The sequence below is a fragment of the Cavia porcellus genome, unplaced genomic scaffold, assembly GCF_034190915.1.
Source record: "Cavia porcellus strain 051 isolate PalLab524CR breed Dunkin Hartley unplaced genomic scaffold, mCavPor4.1 scaffold_1, whole genome shotgun sequence".
Classification (NCBI taxonomy): domain Eukaryota; kingdom Metazoa; phylum Chordata; class Mammalia; order Rodentia; family Caviidae; genus Cavia; species Cavia porcellus.
In genome coordinates, this window is record NW_026947484.1 from 97,189,963 (window position 1) to 97,214,914 (window position 24,952).

Here is a 24,952-nt window from a genome sequence, read left to right on the forward strand (position 1 = left end):
AAGACAGACCTGCAACTTGCTATTACTTGAGTGTATTTCCAGTCAAAGATGAGTTAATCAAACAATAGTCTAGGTTTTGCTGTCAAGGTATTTGAAGATAGGAATAAAGTACACTATCAATTAACTTTAAGTAAGGGTAATTATTCCAGATAATATAGCTGAGCCTCAGTCAATTAGTTGGAAGACTTTGAATCAAAAGATAATTCCCTCTCCACACCAAACCACTTCTGTGTTTGCAAAGCCACTTCAAACTACAGCTGACAGTTCCAGCTTGTCCTCCCAGTGGGTCCACTATACATACTTTGAACTTGCCCTCTTAGCTCACACAATTTTGTAAGACAATTCTTCTAATAAATTTTGTTGTGCATATCTCCTGTTGGTTCTGATTTTGTGGTTGAACTTTGAGTCATATAGGTTTTGAAATGAAGTGGTTCTAGAGAAACAAAATGATAAGCAATTAATTTTATGAATTAGTTTTGGGTTGTTGGGAATTGTTTCACTAATTAAATTTGCACTTATGACCCTATTTTCAGTGATAAAGAGAACGTTGGGTATTCAAAGTAAGATGTGGCAAAAGAGATATACAACATGTTATGATTAGATAATTTTAATCAAGGACTTATAGAACATGAGTTTCTGTGTGATCATGTTTTGTCAACCTTAGAAATTTTAGTCACATTAAGGAGTTCAGTGATATAGCTGGTTGCTACTAACTATTCTGCATAGAAAGAGGAGAAAATAAAAGGATGAGATTAGGAATTGACATATAGCTGGAGTCTCACATAAAAGATCTAAAAGACTATACCAGTTCTAAATTATATTTATTTATTGAAGCTACAGGGCTGAGATTTCCGAAAATGAAACCTAGGTGCTCATTCTACAAGAGGTAGACCACCAATTGAATTCTCAAATAGTCAGGGTATCTTCTGATAAAGTTAGGGCACAGACTGGAAGGTGTAGGATCCCGAGAGTAAATATGAAAACCTGTATGCAAGTGGTAGTAGAGTTGGGAACTATGAACTCCCAAACTCTGCTAACACTGTCTCTGCAAACAAAGTTCCCTCCAATCCTACTTAGAAAGATAAACCCACTTGGCACAAAAAGCTATGTCACTATTGTTCTCCTTAGGACCTACTATTTAATAGCTTTCTTTGTTTTAGGATTGGAAATTACCTCAAACTTGCTGGCTTAAATTATATATTTAATCTTGTATTTTTAATCTTGTAATTCTTTAGGTGAGAATAGTTGTGCCATGCTTGCAATTTAAATGCATGGAGCCTAACAGCATAGATTATTTACTTCTGTCTCTACTCAACTTTTTGTCAGCTTCATCAATACTGTGTATAGTTCATTTTTAGTTTTCTATAGAATTCCACTGTGTGTGTAGGGTAAGCATTTAAATTAATATTCTGAGGGGTTTATAGACATCTTCTGAAAAAGGACAGGATGATGCATTATTTAAGGTACTATGGGACACACTTTTTTGTTGCAGTTCTTTCTGACCTTCAAACACGTGAGTAACAACAGGCAGACAGAAATGAATGGATGTGGTTGTACTCCAAAATAAGCATTGGGTTGGATCTGATTCATTAACCATTCTTAACTCAAATATTCTGAATATTTGAGTTGTTTCTTTTGGTGCTATCAATGTGGTAAAATGCAATGTGACATTATTTTAAAAATAAATTTTACTAGTATATATTTGTGACATAATAATTACATTCATTTTCCAGAATTAGTACATATATCATATCTTGATCATTTTTGGTACTCTTCCATTCCACGGATCCTTTTCCCATGTCTAAAATGTCTGCCTTCCTGGTTTCTAGAACTTCTCATTTATTTGTTCTTTAACTTTTTGTATTTTTCTGTTCACATATAAGAGAAACCATGGCACTATTTTACTTTCTGTGTCTGATTTATTTTACTTAACGTTATAGTCTCAAGATGCATCTGTTTTCCTACAATGACTCAAATTCTTTAATCATTATAGTTAAAACTCCATTGTATGTGGGTCTATCTATCTATCTATCTATCTATCTATCTATCTATCTATCTATAATACTATATTATACATATTATATATAACATGTAGATATAAAATCCAATTATATATTTATATTATATATAATAATATATGTAATATATATATAATATTTATATTTCTATCACATTTTGTTTATCTATTTTTCTTTTGATGGACATGTAGATTTATTTCCATAATTTAGCTATTGTGAATTGAGCTACTATAAACATGGATATGCATATATCACTGACATAAGGTGACTTTGACTTTTTCAGGAAGATACTAAGTAGCATTACAGCTAGCTCAAATGGAATCTCCATTTGCAGAGTTTTGAGACATCTCCACACTAACTTGTACAATTACTGCATTAGTTTACATTTCTATCAACTGTATAAAATTCTTTCTTTTCCCAAGTCCTCATCAGAATCTGTTGTTTTTTGAATTTTTGATGATAACCATTCTTAGCGAAATAAGATGGATTTTTGGTGTTGTTTTGTTTTACATTTACATTTTTAGAATTTACATTTCTAACATATAGAAATGCTGAGAATTTTTCCACGTACTTATTAGATGGTTGTAATTTAACTGTCCACTTTTCGGTGGGATTTTTCTTTTTGTGTGTTTCAATTTTTTGGGTTCTTACATATTCTAGATATTAGTTCTCTGCAGAAAGCTGGAAAATTTTTTTCTTATTTGTTAGGCTTCTTTGTCACTTTATGGGTTGTTTATGTTGCTGTGCTGAAGATTTTATTGTGATATATTCTGTTTGTTAATTCTTGGAATTATCTCTTGTGCACTTGGGGTTCTTTGCAGGAATCCTTCCTTATACATACGTCTTCAAGTGGTTTACCTACATTACCTTCCAAAGATGCAGTGTTTCTCTTTTTATATAAAGGTCTTTGATCAATTTTGATATTATTTTAGTACAGGATGAGAGTTATAGGTCTAGATTCATTTCTCTGCATGAAGATAACCCAATGTAATTTCTTGTACATGACTCTTGGTGTTCATATATGTGATTTTGTAAAATACTCAGCAAGGAATAAATGTTCATTGGCTATTTTAAGTGCTGCCTTAGTTTTCAAAATGATTTTCAGGGTAACCATAGATACTGCATATTACTTTGAACAGCTGGGCAGAATCAAAGAAAGAAGACCCAGAGGGTGAGATATACTCTAAAATCACGAGCCCAGTGATACAACTCTTCCAAGTAGGCCCTATAGCCTAATAGCACTCTTAGTTATAAACTCATCTGTGGATGGGACTGCTGGTGAGTACTGAGTCCATGATCCAGTCACTTTCAAAAGCCCTATCCATATTAGAACACATGATACTTTTGGAGCTAATTTAAACCTAAACCAAAATATTTTACCTTGGTCCCAAAAGCTCACTGTGAAAAACTATTTAGTTCATCTCTAAACGTTAAAAGTTCCAGCATTTTTTTTTTATTTAAGAGGAAAAAGAGAAAAACACAAAACAAACCAAAGCGGTGTAAGGGTACACGTAATACAGAACTACAAAAAAAAAAAAAAAAAAAAAAAAAAAAAAAAAAAAAACATAACAGTAAGAAATCACCTGTTAGTAGATTACATATTATCATCTTGAAAATAGTTCCTCAAATCACAGTATCAAAGAATACAAGGTGGACATTCAAACAGGGAGACTGCAAACAGCTGTGTTCAATGATCCAAAAACATTGATATAGTCAGCTATTTAACATCCCTAAACACACTTGCTGTTATATCCGTTAGAGCTCTTTTTCTTTTTTTTTTCCCTCTCTTTTTTACAACAAAATTTACACATTTTGGATTTTATTACTCCTTAGTGCTTATTACTTTTGGGGGGGGGAGAATACAGTCAAATATGGCAAAACAAAGCTGTCAGTCAATACCAAGGATAGACATAGCACATGGTGTAGAACAGAGTACAAGTTTATCAACAATGGTTATCAACGTTGTCCCTTGTTTCCTTAAAAAGAATTGTCTATCTCATTAGATATTGTAAAGTTGGACAAAACAGTAGAGAACAAGACCAATAAAACTTAGGCATTGTAAACATTACAGGACTTCCAAAGAAGACAATAGTTAAACCAGAATGGGTATCTTAGTGAATCTTATTGTCTTCAAAGTAGTTGCCTATGTCTTCAAACTTGATACTATCATATAGTTCCAGCATTTTTGAAAAATCCAACTCCAAAGTGTCTTCTGAGATTCATTGCAAACTACTAACTTTGAGCTCCTGTTAAATTTAAAAAGCAAGTTAAATACAACCAAAAATACAGGGATACAAAGTAAACATTTCCATTTTAAAAGAGGGGGATAGTATGCAGTTAGACCAAAACAAGCCTGAATACTAGCCTCCTGTCCAGCACCAAGGGCATGCCTGGTGAGATATGTGCTCCAATGGGACTTGGGCAACTCCATTCCTAGGGCCTTGCTGACTGTCCCTCTTACATGGCCTCTCTTAAGTTGCATCTATTTACTACTTATGGTTTCCTTAGCAGATATTCTGTGTTCCTGGCATTTACAACTTCCTGGGGCATCTACTGTGCCTTTGGCATCATGCTCACAGCACCAAGGGCGGCCTTAGAAGGGTTCCAGGCAGTGCTTGTGACCCCATTGCACATTTTTTTCTTGGCTTTCCATGTCTTGTTCTGAAACCTGGGTGGAAGCCTCCATTTCTCTAACTCTTACATTCTGCAAGCCTGAAAAACCAGCATCGTGTGCATGATACAATGATCCGCCAATATCTTGAGAAGTAGCTTGGCTGCCTTGGACTGTGTCTGTATACTTGCTTCAGCAGGTGGAAGACTTAACTCAAGGAAACTCATCCCTAGGTTGCTCAGAATGAGCTGGTTCCCTGGGGCTCTCTTTTGAAAGCTGAGTCTTCCTTTTATACTTTCGAACCTGTAATGGGTAACCCATTTCTTGAGATGCCCTAAAAGCATTTTTCTTATTTTCCAAGTACAAACTACTAGACTTCATAATATATTCAGGAGCAAGACCTCTTTGGACTCAGCTCAATTTGGACTCAACAGGGTTCCTTTCACACCAAAGTTTGGTTTTTCAAAATTTTCTTCTCTACTCCTACCTACTCTCATTGTAAATCTGTCTAAAAGCAGCTAGTAACGCTCATGACACAGACTGAATATTGGAATGTCTTAAAATTTTTCCCATCAGGTTACTTACTTTATTGCTCATAATAGCCTCCTGAAAAATCTCAAGGCAAAATGAAAACAGTTCTTCTGCCAGAGGGTAACACAATTGACCTCTAATATAACTTGCAATGAAATCCTTGTTTTCAACTGGAACCTCCTGAATCTAGGCTTTACTGGTTTGCATTCCTAGTTGCATTCATATCTTTTGAGCATTAACTATAGTTTCCCTTCAAGCACCACCACAGCATTCTAGAGATTCTTTTGATCATATTTCCAAAAGTTTCCAAACTCTTCCTATAAACCAGTTCCAAAGATTTTTTTTTATTGGTACTGGGGATTTAACTCATGACCCCCTGCTTGCAAGGCAGGTGCTTATGCCGCTGAGCTAAATCTCCAGCCCCAGTTCCAAAGATTTTTAGTTCTACATGTTTATATATACTCACAGAGTAATCCTGCTTTTCTGGTACTAGTTTTCTGTATTAATTTGCTTTTAACATCACTGGAACAAAATACCTGAGCTGCACAATTTAAAAGAGGAGATGCTTAATTTGGCTCATGGTTTTGGGGAGTTCAGTTCATTGCATAGGCAGAAATGGCATAGTAGAAGAGCATGGTAGAGAAAAACTACTCACTTCATAGGAGTTGGTAAGATGAGAGAGACAAAAGTAGCTGCAGAGGAAGATATAACCTTCAAGATATAAACTCTGAAGCAAGGCCTCAGAGACATAGCTCTTCCACCAGGTCAAACCTCCTAATGGCACATTTAGCTATGAACTCTTCCATGGTTCCATTCACTGATGAGTATAGGACCTCCATGACCATAACCTTACAAAAGTCCCACCCCTTAACACATGGAGACTTTTGGAAGACATACCATATCTAAACCATAACATTTGAAATAAAATAAGATTAAACATTAGTACTTTTTAATGAATCAGTTGAATTAACATTGAGAAAAAGGTAAAACTTGTGAAAAAAATGAAGAGTTGTTAAATTGCTTTTACCTGAGAAAATTTTGGTCATCAATGTGTCATTGATAGGAGAAAAATGCTCTACATTTAGAACTAGATTTATATAGCTAATCTACAGAATGCTATAATGCAAGCTGTGTAAGCTTGATTCAGTCGCTAACATTACTACAAAGCAGAATTAATACTCGCCATGTCTGTAATTACTTTTGTGAACGTGAAATGTGATTACACTTATGATAATTTAAGCCATTCAGAAAGAATCAAACTTTGTTAAGGTGCTTTATCCATCAGGACATCAAATCTTAACTGTTAAGAGTCTGCCAGGCTCCACCCAGCTCACATCCAGTTATGAAAGTAAATGGAGGGGGCTGGGAATTTAGCTCAGTGGCATAAGCGCCTGCTTTGCAAGCAGGCAGTCATGAGTTCGATCCCAGGTACGATATAAATGAAAAAGACAAAAAAAAAAAAAAAAAAAAAAAAAAAAAAGAAAGAAAGAAAGTAAATGGAAGGCATTCTTTAAATCAAAACTCTGAAGAAAATAAAAAGCTCCTCTGAGACTAAGGAGATATAGAGTACACAGCAGGAGCTATGTTTACAACAAAGATATCTTGTACATACTTTATCCTACTATAAAGTGGACATGGGGCATCCTATAGTTCTTTTTCACAAAGAAAGTGAAAAAGTTGATGCAAAAAGTTGGCCAAGAAACTAGGCAAGTATTTCTGGCTTGTGTTCAAATCTTCCTCAAGACTAATAATTATTTTCCTTTTTTCTAATTTTATTGGAATTTCATGCTGTTTTGCTTCCCTGAATCAATATTCTAAGCAGACTGTTACCAAACTATGTTAATTTTAGTTTGAAATTCATACCTTTATTATTTAGTTTTGATGAAACTTTAATTCTCCCATTAATATCTGCATAATGACTGACCACTATACTTTTTTTTAAAATAAGGAGTGACAATCTTTTTCCTGTTTCTTATTTTATATTGGCATTTTCACTTCAGTAATTGCAAAATCTGTGTATTTTACTACTTTCAGGAAGAACAATAACTTCTTGCCTAGGAATCAAGCTGATAACTGATTTATTTTTCATTGTAGGAAAAAATGGATATTGTAAAACTTTCTTTTTTTAAAATTTTATTTAAGGAGAAAAAGAAAAAAAAGCAGAGAAAGGGTACAAGTTATACAGATATACAGAAAAAAACTAAACAGTAGGAAATCACTAGTTAATGGATTACATTTTGTCATCTCAGAAACAATTGTTCAAGTTACAAAATTAAAGCTTATAAAGTGGACATTCCAACAGTGAGACTGCAAACAGTTCTGTTCAATGATCCAACAAAACTCAGTAATATCATTATCTATCAATACACTTAAATATACATGCAGTTATATCGTTTAGAGCACTTTCTTTTCCTCTCTTTTGTACAATGACAATTACACATTTTGCGTTTTGTTGCTCCCACAGTTCTTATTACTTTTCTGGAAGAGAGTAGAACCAAATGTGACATAACAGAACAGTCAGTCAAATCAAAAGGGTAGACATAATAGATAATATAAAAGCATAATACTAGGTGATCAACAATGGTTACCATAATGCCTCCCACTATCTCTAATAGAATTGCCTATATCATTAGTTATAATAAAATTGAACAAAACAGTAAAGAACAAAACCAACAAAACCAAAACATTGGAGACATTATAGGTCTTCAAAAGTAGGTAATAGTCAACCAGAATGGGCGTCATAATGAATCCCACTATCTTCACAGCTGTTGCCTAAACTTTCGAACCTGGTACTATCAAGCAAAACAGAATAGAGGAACATCAGTCAAAACAAGATGGTGAGAGCAATACAGGGCTTTAAATCAAGATAATGGAAAGTCAAAGTGGGTCACTATAATATATCCTGCTATTTTAAATTTATTTTTCCCTTAATTAAAAGGATAAAAAAGTAAATAATAAAATGGAGATTGAGATAAAAGAGGGTATAACAGCAAATCAGCACAGATCAAAACATAACCATTTAAGCAAAATAGTGTTTCACCACAAGATTATCCCGACATAAAAGTAGTTACCATATTGTCTCTTTCCTTGAAATCTTTGAGTATAACTTTGTATAATGTAGCATCAAATGTATCAAAACAATGTAAAACCATTTAAGAGATTGATAGTATTACAGGGTATTTAGAATCAACTAACAGAAATTAAACAATAGTTTCTGTATAATCTCCTTGTCTATAAAAGGTTTTGCTTATACTATCATATATAATAAAATCCAATAAGATACCACCTGTTTAGACCAATAGAGACAGAAGAACAAAAGCTTGATGAGACTTCAAAACAAGATGATACTAAATCAGTATTACCTCTTAAGATGTCATTTTCTCCAAAATAGCTGTTCCTATCATCCAATCTTCTCTGCCTCATTTCTGTTGAGCTCTTTTTCTGTCATTAGTTGTCAGTTTGTCTTCTTCATTTTGTTTTCTACTCCATTCATTGTGGCCTCTCTGCCACTACTTCTGGATTCTTTGTATTTTTCTTTTTTAGAATATCTTGCAGTATTCTCTGTAGAGTTGAATTGGTGGTTGCATATTCCCCTAGTTCCTCTTTATCCTGGAAGCACCTTGTTTTTCCATCAATTTCCAGGGATAGTTGTGTAGGATATATCAATCTTGGCTGGAGATTATTATCTTTCAAAGCTTGAATTATTTCCCCCCACGCTCTTCATGATTTGATGGTTTGTGCCGAGAAGTCTGCTGTAATTCTGATGGGTGTTCCCTTCTAAGTGATCTGTTTCTTGTCTCTGGCGGCTTTTAGTATTCTATTCTTGTATTGGATTTCTGGAATTTTAATTGTTATATGCCTGGGTGTTGCTCTGTTTGGGTTGTAGGTGGCTGGGGTCCTGTATGCTTCATACAACTGAGTATCTTTACCTTTTACTAAATTAGGAAAATTCTCCTGGATTATTTCTGCGAGTAGCTTTTGTAGTTCATTTGTTTGTGTACCTACTTTTCTTTTATGTTCTTAATTCTTAAGTTATAGACCCTCTTATCATCTTCTAGTCTTTGTATTATTGCTGTTCATTTCTTTGTTGTTTTTAAGTTTTTCATTTCATTCTCCCATATTACAAATCTGCCCTCCAGTTCAGATAATCAGTCCTTAGTTTCTTTCAAACTGTTATGCCAGTTTTTGATAGACTTTTTAGTTTCTTGGTATTCTCTTTGAACCTGCTTCACAAATTCTATGCTTTCTCTATTTTCTCCATTAAACAATTCTCCCCTCTTTTTCTGTTCTTCCATTCTACCATCAGTTTTTTCTTGGGTGGTGCTTAGCATTTCTCTAAGTATTCTGCTTATGTCTAGCTTCAGGTCATTAATAACTTCATTCCTGAACTTGTCTATGAGGCTCTCGAGATAGTGCTTTATATCTATTGGTGCTGGGTCTGCTGTTGCCTCTTTCTCAGGATTGGGGGCCGAGGACCCTTTCTTGTTGCTGCCTCTTCCCATATTCTTTGTTCCTTATATATGCAAGCGTATATAGGAGGCCCAGCTTCCTTCCCTGTCAGCCACAGTCTGATTGAATTGTGCCGGCTAGGTGTTCCCACCCACTGCAGCGCACCAGGAAGTTGCAGACCAGGCAGGCTATACGCTCCCCCCATCCCCCGCCAGGTCAATCTACCTTCAGGAGCTGGGACCTGGGCTGTGCTATCCTACTGGGTCTCAGCCAGCTGCGTCACGTGGGCTAGGCACTGCTCACCAATCCTGCTTGAGAGGGGGATTGGTGACTGAAGTCACTGCAGCGCCCTGTTCATGCAAGTCTGCCCAGTCCCAGAATGTCCTCTGTTGGAGTCTCCTAGACCGTGGAAGAGTTCCAGTTTTCCCTCACTCACCGGAGGTGGATGTACGGCTCCCCACCCGTCCCACTCTCAACTCGGTTCACCGATTCCCGTTCTCAGAGCTTCTGCGCATCTCTCTCCCTGCCGAGCCAATGCAGACGCAGTGGCGGCAGCGGGAAACCCAAATCATGGCTTTCAATGGCGCGGGCTCCAGCTTCCATGCTGAGGCTTTATCTGTTCCTGTTATAGCACCAGGATTGCATTCCCATTTGGTTTCTCTCAGCCCAGTTCGTTCTTGGGTCACCGGTGCGTATCTCCTCTTGCTAATGATTCCTTACTCAGCACCATTCCTGAATTCTAAACTGGGTGTTTCAGAGAGCCTCCATAGCTGCTGCTATCTGTCCACCATGTTGTCCCGGAAGTCCGGATATTGTAAAACTTTCTAAAAAATAATAACATTCCTCAGCTAAAAGTATTTTTTATGATTTAATCCTCAATATTGGTTATCCTTCAAAAATAGTAAACTGTAATGTGCTATACAAATGCTAATTTAGAAAATTATTATTGTAATTAAACTTTGATACATTCCTTTTTTCTTGCTTCTTGCAATTTTTTAAACAGTTTTCGAACCAAGAAAAAGATACATGATGATGAATCCTAGATAAGTAAGAGGAAAAGTGGGGTTTTTTTTGTATGTTTCTTTTCTTTTCCATTTGGTCTGTTTCTTTTATTTTCAGATTTCTCCAACCAAATAACAAAAAATGAATTCAACTTCCAGTTTTATTTTTATTTGCAACTGCCAATTCCACGAATCTTTAGTATATAAAAAATCCTGAGCTGTGAGATTTCAAATCTTGTTCTTGCTTTTTAGCTTATCCTTGGTGAAGCATTTTTAATTGGTATAGGTCAGATTATAGGCTCCACAAACTCTGCATGTTAAAGACTGACTTGGTCTTAATATGAAAAATTTTTCTTTTCTTCCTTACATCCAATAGAATTTTCACTTAGACTCTGCTTTAATTAGTTTTACCTAACATGGAACCATTAAAGTAACAAGTTTCAACTGTACAATTGGACATCTCATTAACACTTACTCTGTTACATATGGTGCTTGGGTGAACAGAGTTAATGTGGGTGCCAGCAAAGTGGTAGAGGTGGGCATAAAAAGTCAAATGACCTTGGCATTTGACTTGATACTTAAAAAAATTAGTTACAATTTCTGAACACTGTCTATAAAATCAGGGTCATATGTATGAAACCACTGCCAGTTTATGCAGTAGCCATATCTCCTTGGACCATGGCAACAGTGGCATCTGAGTGCCTAGATGGTTGAATATAATGAGATGAATCTTAGAGAACAATTATGTCTTCATAGGTTCTTCTTCAATAGGTTCTTCTCAAATAAATGGTTAACAATTTTTCACTATGAGCCAATCCTGATTGGCTTGCTGGTTTCCAAGATGCCTTCAAGACATCATTCTTATCCCTGTACAAAGTGCTTTGTTCCTTTTTAATGGTGCTAATTTCTTCAGCAACCATATCTCCTTTGGCTCCAGCTTTATTGTGATTTCTTTTGGGCCAATATTTATATTTCTCAATTTTTTCCTCCACTGTATTTTTCCCCAACTCTTATTAAGGATCTAGTTGAAAGCATCCGGCAGTACCACAGCCTGAATATGGAATACTTTGAAACTTTATCTAAAATATAAGGTACTCCACACTCTTAATCTTAGTCTTCTTCAGTCTCAAGATATTTACCTAAACATACACAATTTTTTTTTTTTGCAAGAGTGTAACATGCATAGTCTCTAGTCTAATTGTCAGTGACATCTCTTTTCTGAACTGAAACCTCCTGAGCCTGGCATATACTGCTTGCATTCTTACTAGCATTCTGGTTTATTGAGTTCTGGCTAGAATCACCCATCCAGCTCTATTTGATGCTTCTTTTGCCTGAGACTCCAAACCTTTCTAAACTCCCTGGTCATATCTATTTTAAAGGTTTCTAAAATTCATGGACAGATGAGATAGCAATCATTCTTTTCCAAATTCAAATTTTCTTTATCATTTCTGGGACCCCGTAACCAAAACACAAAGCTTAAAGGAAGAGAGATTTATCTCACGGTTTCAGCAGATTCAGCCCATAACTGGCATCAAGGCAGGAACATCATGATGGAAGGGAATGGCAGAGCAAAAGTAGTCACTTCATGGAAGCTAGGAAGCAGAATGAGGGACTAGAGCGAGAGAGAAAGAGACAGAGAGACAGAGAGACAGAGAGACAGAGACAGAGACAGAGAGAGAAGTATTTTTTATAGATCAGTTTACTCTTTACCTTTTATGTTTGAGAGTTTTCATTCTTTGGATTCTGACCTTGTTGCCTGTCAAACTTTCCTAACTATAATCTTTCTGCTTTCTTTCCAGCTATATGAAGCCACCTACTCCCTAGATCACCAGAGTCTTGCCTCTGCCTTCAGTGTGTCTGACAGTCTTGAAAATGCATCCATCAAATTCAGATCAAAGACTTTCTAGATAGATCTGTTCTCCAGTAAAACAATTATCCTGTTGTTTAGACATCATTCATACACTATCATTTTACTAGAATAAAAATGTTTAAAGGCAGAAAATGTGACGTGTTCAATCCTTTTTTCCTACTTCTAGAAAAATATCCAATATCTAGAAGTCAATTGTTGAGTAAATAGATAGTTCAACGATTGAATAGAGTAAGTTCATGACAACTGATTTAGACAAGAAAATCTATAAATTGAATTTAACTGATGTGTGTGAAAGACTATTTTAGTAATCAGGTCTTATGGGGGAACCATTTGAGAAAAAAAGAATTATAACCAGTGTTTATTGTCTCCTCTTTTTAGTGAATTAATGCTGCAGATGCTGAATTAGATTACAGTCTCACACCTTTCTAACAACTTTCAGAGGCTTCATAATACTTGCAGAACAAATGTGCATGGAATTTTAATTTGGTTTTGATTTTAAATATACATGTATCTCTAAGTAATAAGATTAAATCTCTGAGTCAACATTTTGTGTCAGAAAGGCATATGGGACAAAGGAATTGTAAAGGTTTTTGTTTATGTCTCACATTCCATATTTACTGGTTCCAGGTCAACAGGCGATATTGATATTCACTGATCCATAATTGCTTTAGCTTTGTTTTAGAATCTGTAAATGGAAGTAAACATGACTAGTATAGTAGTAGTAAATAGTAGACTAGTATAGTAGTATAATAGAAGTAGAAAAAGTAGTAGTAAACACTGCTACTTTGAAGGCTCCCTAAGCCTATGTCTTAGTTACTTTCTTGTTGCTGAGACTAAACACCTGATAATCACAATTTAAAAGAGTAAAGCTTTATTTTTACTCGCAGTTTGTAGAGGTTTGAATCCATAGTCAACTGGTTCTAAGGTGAAGTGGCATGGCAGAGGGACAGAGGAGTCAGAGTTCATGGCAAAGCAGGCAGGATGTATGTATCCATCTAAGGAAGAGGAAGGATACACACAATTCCTGGCCACACGCGCAATGACCCACATCTTGCCGTTAGGCCTTACCTCCCAACATTGTACCCAGCTATAAATCTGCTTGTGGACTATTCCAGGATCACACACCCATGATCCAGTCAGCTGCCAAAAGCCCCACTTATATGCTCATGAAACTTTTGAGGGGGCCTCTAGAAATAAACCATAACAGCCTAAGTAAAGATGCAGAGAAATTATCTTCTTTGTTTATATTAATTTGGTGAAGAATTCACATTTGAAAATAAATTGGCATGATTAATATCACAAAGTCAACTCTGTCAAAATGTATATTTGTCTTGTGCTTTTATGATTAGTGGGAAAGGTAACCCACACATCCCTTTAGTTTGTATATAAAAGGCATTCAAACTTTTCAGTCACTGAATTCTTACTGGTAAATTTTTAAGTGTTTTCTTGGTGCATCATTTGATAGTAATAGTGGAAATAACAGTTACCCTGTTTCATAACTTCATAGTTCCAGTGTTCTTTCACGCACATTAAATCCTCTGATGCCAGCTGGTGATGAAATGCTTTCTAATTAGTATGCATCATTGGGCAGGGTGAGTCAGAAGGCCAGAAGTGGTTAACAGGTATTAATTATAGCCATTTACTTTCCTCTGAACTTTAGTTGACATTCCTGCAGGTTAAAATCTTTAAGTCTTCTACACATTCTGCTTCTTTTCTATTGATTTATCTTCTAAATATCCCATCATCTAATTTTTGTATTTTTAAATTCAATCTGAATAGTTTTATACTACAGGTGATTTAATGTAGCTTGTTAAGATCTTGTATTCTAAGGGATATATAATTTGTATTGCAGACAAAATAAATTCCAAAAATGTTTATTGAGATAGAAAATTGCTGAGACAGACTATCTTCTTTAAGCCCCATCTCATAGATATATGGTGGTTGGCCAACATCGTATGTATTTGGAAACTATAAAAATATGTAGATCATCATGAATTAAAATTAAATTATGTGACATTATGTGAAGATACTGGGTATAAAGGCTCTGAAAAGTTCCCATCTCATAGATCTTAGTCACGCTGTCAAGGAAATTGTGTCATCATCATACGAACCAAAACTCTTTAATCTACAAAAGATGAATGCTATTTATAATTGCCTAACTGTATGTATACCTTAAGATAAATTTTCACAACATGATGTTAACAAGCAGAGGTAGATTTTATTGCTGTCATTTATGTCACATAGCCAACAATGATTGTCCTAATTTAAATTGAGCACTGGAATAAGGATGCAAAACATAAATTTTCAAATACACAAGTATAAAATAAAAGATAAATAAAATATCATAAATGATCTTAATAGAGCAACATATAATAGAATAACACAGGGAAACCCTATGTTTTATATATATATATATATATAATTGATACTAAATATATGGTCAGTTTTGATATTGCCATTTTCTTACCTCATGGGAAACACTGCATATTGTTCTTAACACTTGACTTTCACTCACTTTTGACTTTGGTGTTAACCGTCTGATGTGCTTTGATCAACTGAAAAAGAAGTGACAATGTGTCAATTCTAAGCCTAAGACAGAGTGAACTTGCATGCTGCCCTTACCATTCCCAGCCCTGTTCCTCAGACCCAAAAATATATGAGCAAATCAACCTATGTATGTACCATCATCCTATCTATCTATCTATCTATCTATCTATCTATCTATCTATCTACCTATCTGTCTAATTGTTGATTCATTCATTTTTCTTTGTATAGTTGTAGGTTAAAATGTGAAATCTTTATGAACATAGATGCCTCATAGGGAAACCAGGGCTCCGGGACCATGAATAAGAATGCAGAATTGGTGCAGTAATCTTAAAGAACATAAGTGCACATCTTCTTTATAAAAATGGATTCTAACTTCAAAACAAAACATATTAGAGGGTCATTTCACAATCTAAATTATCACTGAGTACCACTATGCCACTATTATAAAATCATTTTTAAAATATCCTTTTGTAAAATAATCATTAAGACCTCAGACCAAGAAATCTGAACTACATTGTCTAGCTGTAGTGAACTTTTCAGGGACTCACATTCTCACTCCAAACTCTCGGTCTATACCTTCAATTTAAATTCAAGACACTCTTCCTTCTCCCTTCCACCTATACTCATTCACTGCAACTTCCAAAGATCAGCACTCAGTAAACAGTGTTGAAATTAATTTTATTCTTCACAAAGAACTCAACAAATCAAAATGCAAGGAGAGATATAATTTGGCAAATTCTAGCTAAACTCCCATAAGTTGCTTGGTGCCAGGCATTATATGAACATTGAGAGATCCTTAAAGCTAATACACACAAATAAAAAAGAGGATTCAATGGATTCTTATTAGAATTAAGAATGAAAAATTCTTCTTGAAGAGATTTTATAATGAAAGAGTGATATTTCCATTATTTCATTACTGATTATTATTTAGCATTTAGTGCTAGTATTGAAGTCATAAATACTTATTTTCAACTACTTTTAGTTCTAAATATTTATAATGAAATAAAAGTTTATTTTACCTTTAATTTTTAAACTGCAAGACTATCCCATTTGTAATGTTATTTTATAACACCAGTGTCTAAATTATGCCTACAGAGAAATGTCAAATGCACTAACTGGCTTGTATATTAGACTCTGTTAGGAAATCTTGCCAAGTATGAGCCTGAGAGTTTTCCCAGCAAAAACAGAAGGCAGGTTTATGGCAATTATTTTTGTTGTTCATACTTCAAATTCATGTGGTCTCAAATATCCAAATAACTGAAGTTAAATCAACATTTTTATCCAAGGAGAAAGTGCTTAAATGCCTTAAAGTCTAGTAAAAAGCTGGAGTAAAATTTCATAAGAGATATTTTTACAACTAGGTTTTCAAGTTTATTTTTCCTCTAGACCAATCTTTTTTTTTTTTTACTTAAATATTTGGTGCTATTGGTTTTGAAGCTTAAAAACAAAAGCTACTCTTTGTAAGTGAATTATTTATCGATGTTCAAATGTTTTAAATAAATTTATTGATCACCTAGATTTTGGCCACACTGTAATTTCTTTTTGTTAAATTTCCAATAGAGATGAGAGGGAGATATTTTTTAACAGACGTTATGGTTTGTACCTAGAATGCCCCCCAAGACCCTCATGGGAGGGTGAGTGGGTTGTGAGTGTGTTGAAGAGTTCATGGCTAACTGCTGTTACTAGGTGGAGTTTGGTTGGAGGCACAGCACTGGCACTGTGACCTGGAAAGGTACATTCTTGTCACTGATTTCTCCTTTCTGGCTTTTGTGAAGTGAGCAGCTTTCCTGTGCTTTGCCTTTCTGCCATGCTGTCTCTGTCTTGGAGCTAGCCAACTACGGACTGAATCCTCTGAATTGTGAAACAAATTAAATTACTTCTCTTAAATTGTGAGTGTCAGGTGTTGTGCCCAACAACAAGAATGCTAACTAATATACCATATAAAGCTTATTAAATTATAGTGAAGTATTATTAGTTGGTGTTCAAACATTTACTTAGATTCCATTTTTATCCAAAAATAATTCATAAAATTTATAAATTCAATTTGTGCTTGTACACAGATACCTAATTTTTTTCTGTGTACCTCGAAATTTCTCCAAGTAAATAATAATTCCCTGTACTTTATTTTACTAAGGTTACCAATGAAATGTGGAATGTTAAGCAGAGCAGACATGATTTTACATCCTCAGTATACTTTCATACCAGTAACTCTCTTTGAAATCTCTTAGTCTCCTGTATTGCCTGATTTTTCTTACGTCCACTGGATACATGTTCTCTATCTGCTTTCCAAATTCATCTTTTCTGCCTAGCTTTAGTGCTGAGATCCTTAAGGTACTCTTTTCTTACTATGTTAAACCGTTCACATCTTCAGTTATCCCTTTGCAGACATCTATAATTAGACATCGAGTCCTACCTTTTTTCTTTGAACACCGGGCCTGAATCTGCATCATTTGTCGGATACATATCTGTGTCTTTACTACCATTTCATGATGCCTCAAAGGCACCTGGAAACTGAAAGCTTCTTAGGCTGCCATCTTTTGATTTTAATAAATGTTAGCTCTATTCAATTGTTTGTGTTATCCATGGGACAAGAAATTCTTCTTAATTTGCCTTCTCACTTGTCACTATATTCGTCCATCCGATATCCTTTTGGTTTAATTTCTAGATACCTTACAAATCTCACCTTTTCTCCACCACTAAAAACTTATTCCAAAGTAATCCAGCATCTCTCTTTGGGTATAAGATATTTAGGTGTTTGTAATCATCATTTTCTATGCATTTACACACACATTCACATCTACTCACACTCATACACATTTGTGAAGTGTAAATGAGATCTTGTTACACATCATAAAATGAGTTATAATTTCAGCACCATGTCATCTTGACAATTCTTAGTGTCGGTATATATAAGGCACATTATTTACTAAGGACATTGTATTCTATAGAACTGATATGTCATGTTTTATTCTGCTATTCTATGATTAACAGAAGTTAGATTGGCTTGATGATTTGCCCTTATCTTAGTTACTTTCTCATTTCTGACACAAAATATCCAACGCTAACAGGTAAAGGATGAAAGGTTTATTTTAGTTCTCAGTTTGTGGAGATTTCAGTGCAGTCAGGAAACACCAAGACAGGACAGCATGGCAGAGAGGTGCGACAGAGTAAAAACAGTCCATGGCATGGCAGACAGGAAGAAATGAGTGCTGAAGGCAGAAAGAGGGATATGTATGTCCAGGCCACATGCACAGTGACCCACATCTTCCCACCAGGCTTTACCTCTCACACCCAGTTACAAACCCATCAGCTTCCTGCACTCATGATTCAGGGTCACACACCCATAACCTACTCAGTTCTCTAGAGCCCCACCTGTGAGTACATGAGGTTTTGGAAGAACATCCAGATATAAGCAATAGGAGCTGTAAAATTAATTTTTTTGTATGCGAATCTTTGGGCCAATGTGTATTTATTTTTATAGGTTAAATAGCAGTAAAATGGTTGCATTTGGCTTATAGAAAAGTTACATTTTGATAGATAATGACAAATATGCCTTCTGAAAGTGGTTCATGCCTTCCAACTCCCACCAATGAGTTATGAAGTACCTGTTTCTCTCTAAGCTCCTTCAAATGGGTAGCATAAAATTTTAAACTTTTCTATCACTGATAAGCAAAAATAGCACCGCTTTTTGTTTTAATATCCCTGATTACTATTTAGGTTTTATGTGTTGGTAAAACTTGGCTATCAGCTTGATTGGATTGAAAGTGCTTAGGAAATTGAGAAGGTACCTTTTGGGTGTCTGTGAGGATGGTTTGAGTCAGTTGGTGTGGGGGTCAGCAAAGTGAGGAGGAGAGATTCATTTAGAATGTGAGTGGATCTGTTCTATATCCTGAGGACCTGATTAAAACATTATACATAAATGATTCTACATTAATTAAGGAAAAGGTAGTAAAAATGGATAAATGACAAAGAATTGCAGATACCGACACTTTCTATTTTGTCTCTTAAACTTCCTAGTATGGGCTTTTATTATTATTGTTATTGCAAAGTTTTAAGAATTGAAGCTCATCGATATGCTACTTATGTTCTTTATTTTGTGGTTTTCGTATCTTTCATGGGAGGCCGTCTCCCCAATTTTCAAGATTAGAAAAGTATTATTCTCTTTATTTGATATTTTATAATTGATTTTTGTACATGGGATTCACTAAAATTATCATCTAATTTTAATTTAACAGGCCAACCCTACTTATTTAATAATGTAGTCTTTTCTATCAATTCAAATTTCTGCTTTTCCTTACATTAATAGGCATACATATTTCTCTACAAATTTGAATTTCCACATTTCCTCATATATTAATACACACACACACACACACACACACACACACACACACACACACCTATTCTTTTAGACTGTTTTGTCCTGTGACTATCTTGTCTTTTCCTATGGTAATCTACGCTTGTATTCCCATACCTTTATATATTTTTGATGTCTTTTATGGCAAGTCACCCAAGTTGTCCCTTCTGAATAACCTTATTAAATTTCTTAAAAATTCTAATATGAATTTGATTGGAGTAGTGTTGAGTTTATAATTATTTTATGGAGAATGGTTATCCTTCAACTTTAAGCATATTGCCTCATTCTTATGTTTGAGCTTCCCTGTTCATTTGTTTATAGATTTAATTTCTATGTAGGTTGCTACCATTTTGTGGGCAAAGTATAGAACACATGTTGGGTTTGCCACAGGTTATCTTCCGGGTATAGGCCTTCTTGTAGTCACAGGTATCTGGATCAATTTGCCTATTTTTCTTCAGTCTCCACTCTGGCTTTACCTTGCTGTAAATACCACTACTTGATGTAGTTCTCTGAAGACTCACGTAATGCTTTTCTCAGGACCACTGTGACCTCCTGAGTCTGTTAACGATGTATTGGTGACCTTTCAACCACCCTTTCTCTGTAGGGTTTTCCATCTCTCTATGTTTTGAACTTTGCTTTCCTCTGGTTCTGGTTTTGATTGATTTTCTCATTAGAGTACCATCAACATTCTTTCATGCAGGAGTTTTCTCTCTCATTTTTGTTTCCCAGCAATGGCTTGACTTTAAAATTGTTTCCGTGTTTTTGATAATTTTAATACAACTTTAGATTCCCTTCTTACAATATTTCCAGAAAGTTACTCAAAATACTAAGAGAAATTAACAAAGCCTTTGTAAAGTGCAGTATCTGCATTATAAAACATGGATATGATGCCATCTTTCAGAGGACTATTTTGGAATTTGATGGAAATATACATGTAAAACTTACCATAAAGATCACTTAGTAGGCATCAAGCAACCTTTTTTCCAATTAGTATTAACAAAAACTCAACCTCATTTAAACAATTCTGATCCAAGGGTTGTAGGGCTATTATTAGTGGAAGATATTTGGACAGGATTTACAATATCTGAAATTTCTCCAATAAAATCTGCTACCAAAAACATTGAATGCAGAATGATAGGAAACTGGCATTTAATAAGTATTCCAAGTGGATTTTGTCCCATGGCCGTAATCAAATAGAAGAAAAAATCATGAAAAAATAGTACTGGGATATCCTAAAAAATAATAGTCGGGCTGTTTATACTGCCAAGCCTCCCTGGTGTTGTGTGGCATCTGCTGTAGCAATGTGTTGGCTAAATGAAGGTAGGTGTCAGAGCGCTGTATAAGGCATCATTATAGGAAGGCTCTGGAAACAGCAGTTGCCTCCGTGTGATAATATCACATTAGTGGTTTTTGGAAGCATTGATGGTGATGGCTGCTTGCTCTAATTAAAACTTATTTTTTAAAATGATCATTACTATTTGTAAACATAACAAATAGACTATATTTCATCAACTTTTTCCATGTAACTTTTTGTCTAATTATCAGTTTTCTCAAAAACTTAGACTTCTATTCAGGTAAAAGGCAGAAGCTTGTAGCAGGCATTAATATGACCATTACTGAGGAGAAACAGGGAAAGTGAGTGATAGCCACCAGCGGTAGTGCTGTAAAGCAAGGGTAAAGCATGGATTTGTGATGTGTTCTGCCAGATCTTAGACTAGCATTTTTTTCTGTGCTCTTTCATGTTGCTTTTCTTTTCCCTTTTTGATGTACATGAAGGTCATTTGGTCTGATACTAAGTAGCCTACATTCTTTCACAGTAAAACTGGCAACCAAATCAAACCATAAATAAAACCAAAAAAGTTCTATACATGTCTGGAAACTTGTACAGTGTATTTGAAATTTCAAGGGCAACTTGTAGGTACCAGTGACTCATGAAACAGGAATGTGAGCCAATCCTGATGTAATATTTTATATGAAGGGCTTTCATTTACAAAGGTCTTAGTATTTACAGCTATCTTAAGGCATTCATTTCAGCTTCTCAAACTAATGATGTGTAAATTGGACTGGGTGGACCTGAAAAAGTCGTTTAACATACAGCAAGTGTTTATAGCTGCTGAGCTAATATGATGAAAAAGACCTTGTTCTTTTGAAACTACAGGGGAAAGCTCTAAACTGGTAGCTACAGGGATCCAGCTAAGCTGACTCCAGGACTGCAGGCTTCAGGGACACAGTCATGGGTTAACAATATTTGTTAACTGTGCATTAAAAGTTATGAAATGTTTACTTTTGGTTTCTTTGGCTAAGGAAAGTTAAAGATCATATCTCTATCCAAATAAGCTTATGAGCCCTTTATATCAGGCCTTCTCTGTAACCTTAGTGTATGCAAACAAATTCAGTTTATCTCTTTTATGAGATTATTATTCTTTATCAGTGAACTACCAAAGGTGCTGAGTTATATGTAGTTGGTAACGTCAGACTTAGTTTGAACTTCATGCTTTGTGCAACAAATGTTGTAAGGATGATCTATCTGCCTCTTGGAGACTGTGTTCTTGCTTGCTTCTGTTATTTCACCTTAGAACAGTTATTTCACCTTGGAAAATATGTAAGAACTCTATGAGAAGCTGCTGATGCCAGATTTAAACTTTGTGTTATGGAACCCAGTCGACTGCAATCCATCCCATGTCCCTGTAATGTGGAACACAGACAGGCTGTTCAGATACAGGTTATTTCTAAAGTCCATATGGACCTCAAAAGAGAGACTTACACTTTCCAGAAATATTAATATGTTGGTTTTTCTTGTTCCAAAAGCCTAAATTGAAATGTACATATAAATTTAATTACATTGGTTTGAATCTATGAAAAGCAGAAATAATCACTGCCATTTTACTATATTCTTGTATGTTTGACAATAAGACTAAAGATATTTGCTTATTTATAAATAAGAGTATGTTGTAATTTTCTCATGGTTTGGTGTCCATGAAAAGGCTATACTAGAACCCCAAAATTTAGTGAAGAGCTTCCTGACTGTTGAGATAAAAATTAAATCTTCTGGAATAATAGTCTTTATTGTCAGATCAAAGGAAAAAATACAACTTTCTAGGCAGAGACATTTTTACTGACACTGAAGCCAAGCTCAAGTAATTGCCCTTTAAGTATTTACTGGTACAAATTAGAGAGTGGATCAATTCCTTCTTTTTGGAGCATGTATTGTCTGGTTAAACATTATGCTAAGTACTGAGTTTTACAGAGAAAAGAGATAAAGTCACTATCTTCAAGGGGTTAATAGTCTACATAGACAAAATGATGCACAATAATCTTATGAAAGTATAACTTTACTCAAATAGTCTTTTTTTTCAACTTAGGGACATGAAACTAAATCTTAATTCATGCACATTATTCCTTGAGTATTTGAGACAGTAGTTTCAAGGCTACATAATTAACCCAGAGCATTGAGAATTGAAAACATTAATAACTTAAATGTCTATACACTATCTTTTTCATATATCAACTACACAAAATGAGCCTTTGTCAAATTCTGGGTCACAGGCCAGTCATGATTTATTCCTAAGAAAAGAGCCTAAGATCTTAAACATTATGTATTGAACCAGGACTTTAGATACTAGAAATTTAGGAAGTGGACTTTTCATTTTCTTGTAAAGCTTTTAAGAGTCTGATTGGAGTTTTCAAATTTTGAACCCTCCTCCTGTTTTTTCCCACAAAATTACTGGAAGAGTCACCATTTGTTCTCAGAATTCATGGAGACCAGAAGAAAGGACCAATATTTTGCTCCAGTCAGATTTCTGAATCTTCTTGAACCTTGTTCAAACACTTCGTTGACTTCTCCAAAATCTGTACTGCATAGCATAGAGAAGGTGGTTTGTGAGAGCTCAGTGATATTCTATGAGGGCAGGAGGCCACAGTTTATCTGTGCTTCACCCCTTCTTCCTAAAATACTGCCTGGCACATAGAGATCAATAACTGTTTGTGAAACTAAAATGAAATTAAGTAGAACTGATCAACTGGAGGTTGATGCTAGCTTATGTGTTCAAGTAATTCAACTGCATTAGTCCCTAGGGCACAAAGATTACAAATCCTAGACAAAAGCAATTCACAGTGATTTTTGGGAGGTGTGCATTGAGTGCCACAAAAGAGAATATACTAAGTTCTGGAAATGTCCAAAAGAGAGTAATTATTTTGCCTCAACAAGAAGGGGAAAGCCTTGGCTCTTAAGTACAATAGCATTTACCTTTAACAATAAGAAGAAATTAATCCTTAAAATGATAAAAAATAAACCTCAGATGGAAAAGATGGAAAGCTATTTAGAGATGTTTCAGACATCTATTGCTTCATAAGAAAGCACTCCAACATTTAGTGGCTTACACCAACAATCATTTCTTCTGATGAGATTTTAATTTAAACAGTTTGACAGCAATAAATTGTTTCTACTCAGTGTAGCTTCAGCTAGAATGGCTTTGCAAATTGTTGAACAATTGGTGGCTGGTTGGCAGTTCAGCTATAGCTGTCACTTGGAAGTTTCTTATGAAACTTCTTGGGCATCTTCACAGCTTGGCACCTGTATTCAAGAACACATATTCCACAGCGGCACGTGCATGTAATTGTATAACACTTGGAGGTTGATGCAGGAGGATGGCAAAATTGGGCAACTTTGTGACCCTGTTTTTAAAATAAAAGAAAATAATAAAAATAATAAAGGGTGGAGATTGTAGCTCAGCGTAAAGGCCTTGAATTGAGGGATGAGGGTTGGGAAGAGAGAAACATAGAAAGTGGAACTCGTGAGTAGGTTTAGACCTGAGCCAGCAAAAACAACATCACATCTGGCTGGGTGTCAAAATCCAAAGGGAGCAGAAATAGAACAACAGAAATTTTGTAGCCATTTTAGTTTGCCATATCTAAATGTAAAGAAATATTATTGATAACCTACTAAGTACACCAATTGATTGGAGGATAGAGAGAAACTGTGACAATTTGAAAATCACATACGTGATTATTAGTAGTGTGGGAGATGGTTTTAGGAAAGGCATGCTTAAGCACATTTGAAGAGGGTTGTTTTTTTAGACTGATCTCAACTCATTATGTAATCCAGATTGTCCTCAAACTTGTCATGATCTTCCTGCCTTAGACTCCTGAGTGGGATTAGAAATGTGTGCCACCATGCTGAACCTGAAAAATTTTTTTAAACTCTGTATATTGAGTTCAATATTTATTATTTATAAAATTAAGAAAAGATTTAACCACACTGATTATATATTTTTATGTTCTTCTAAACAAAATTGACAATTTCATACAGTCAAATTTCAAACAAAAGAACACGGTGATTGTCAATTGTTGCTATGTTCAGTAAGTAAGTGTGAATAAAGCTTAAATGTAATAATGTTTAATCCTGTATTTGCAACTTAAAAATTAGAGTCAAAGACTAACCAAGGAAAATGGCTTACAAAATTCTATTATGTATAAAAGAAATGTACAATTAAGTCAGTTAGGTTCTAAATTATGGTCTTTCTGATAACAGAAAGATTTTTACAGGGAAAGGATACTAATCATTTGCTT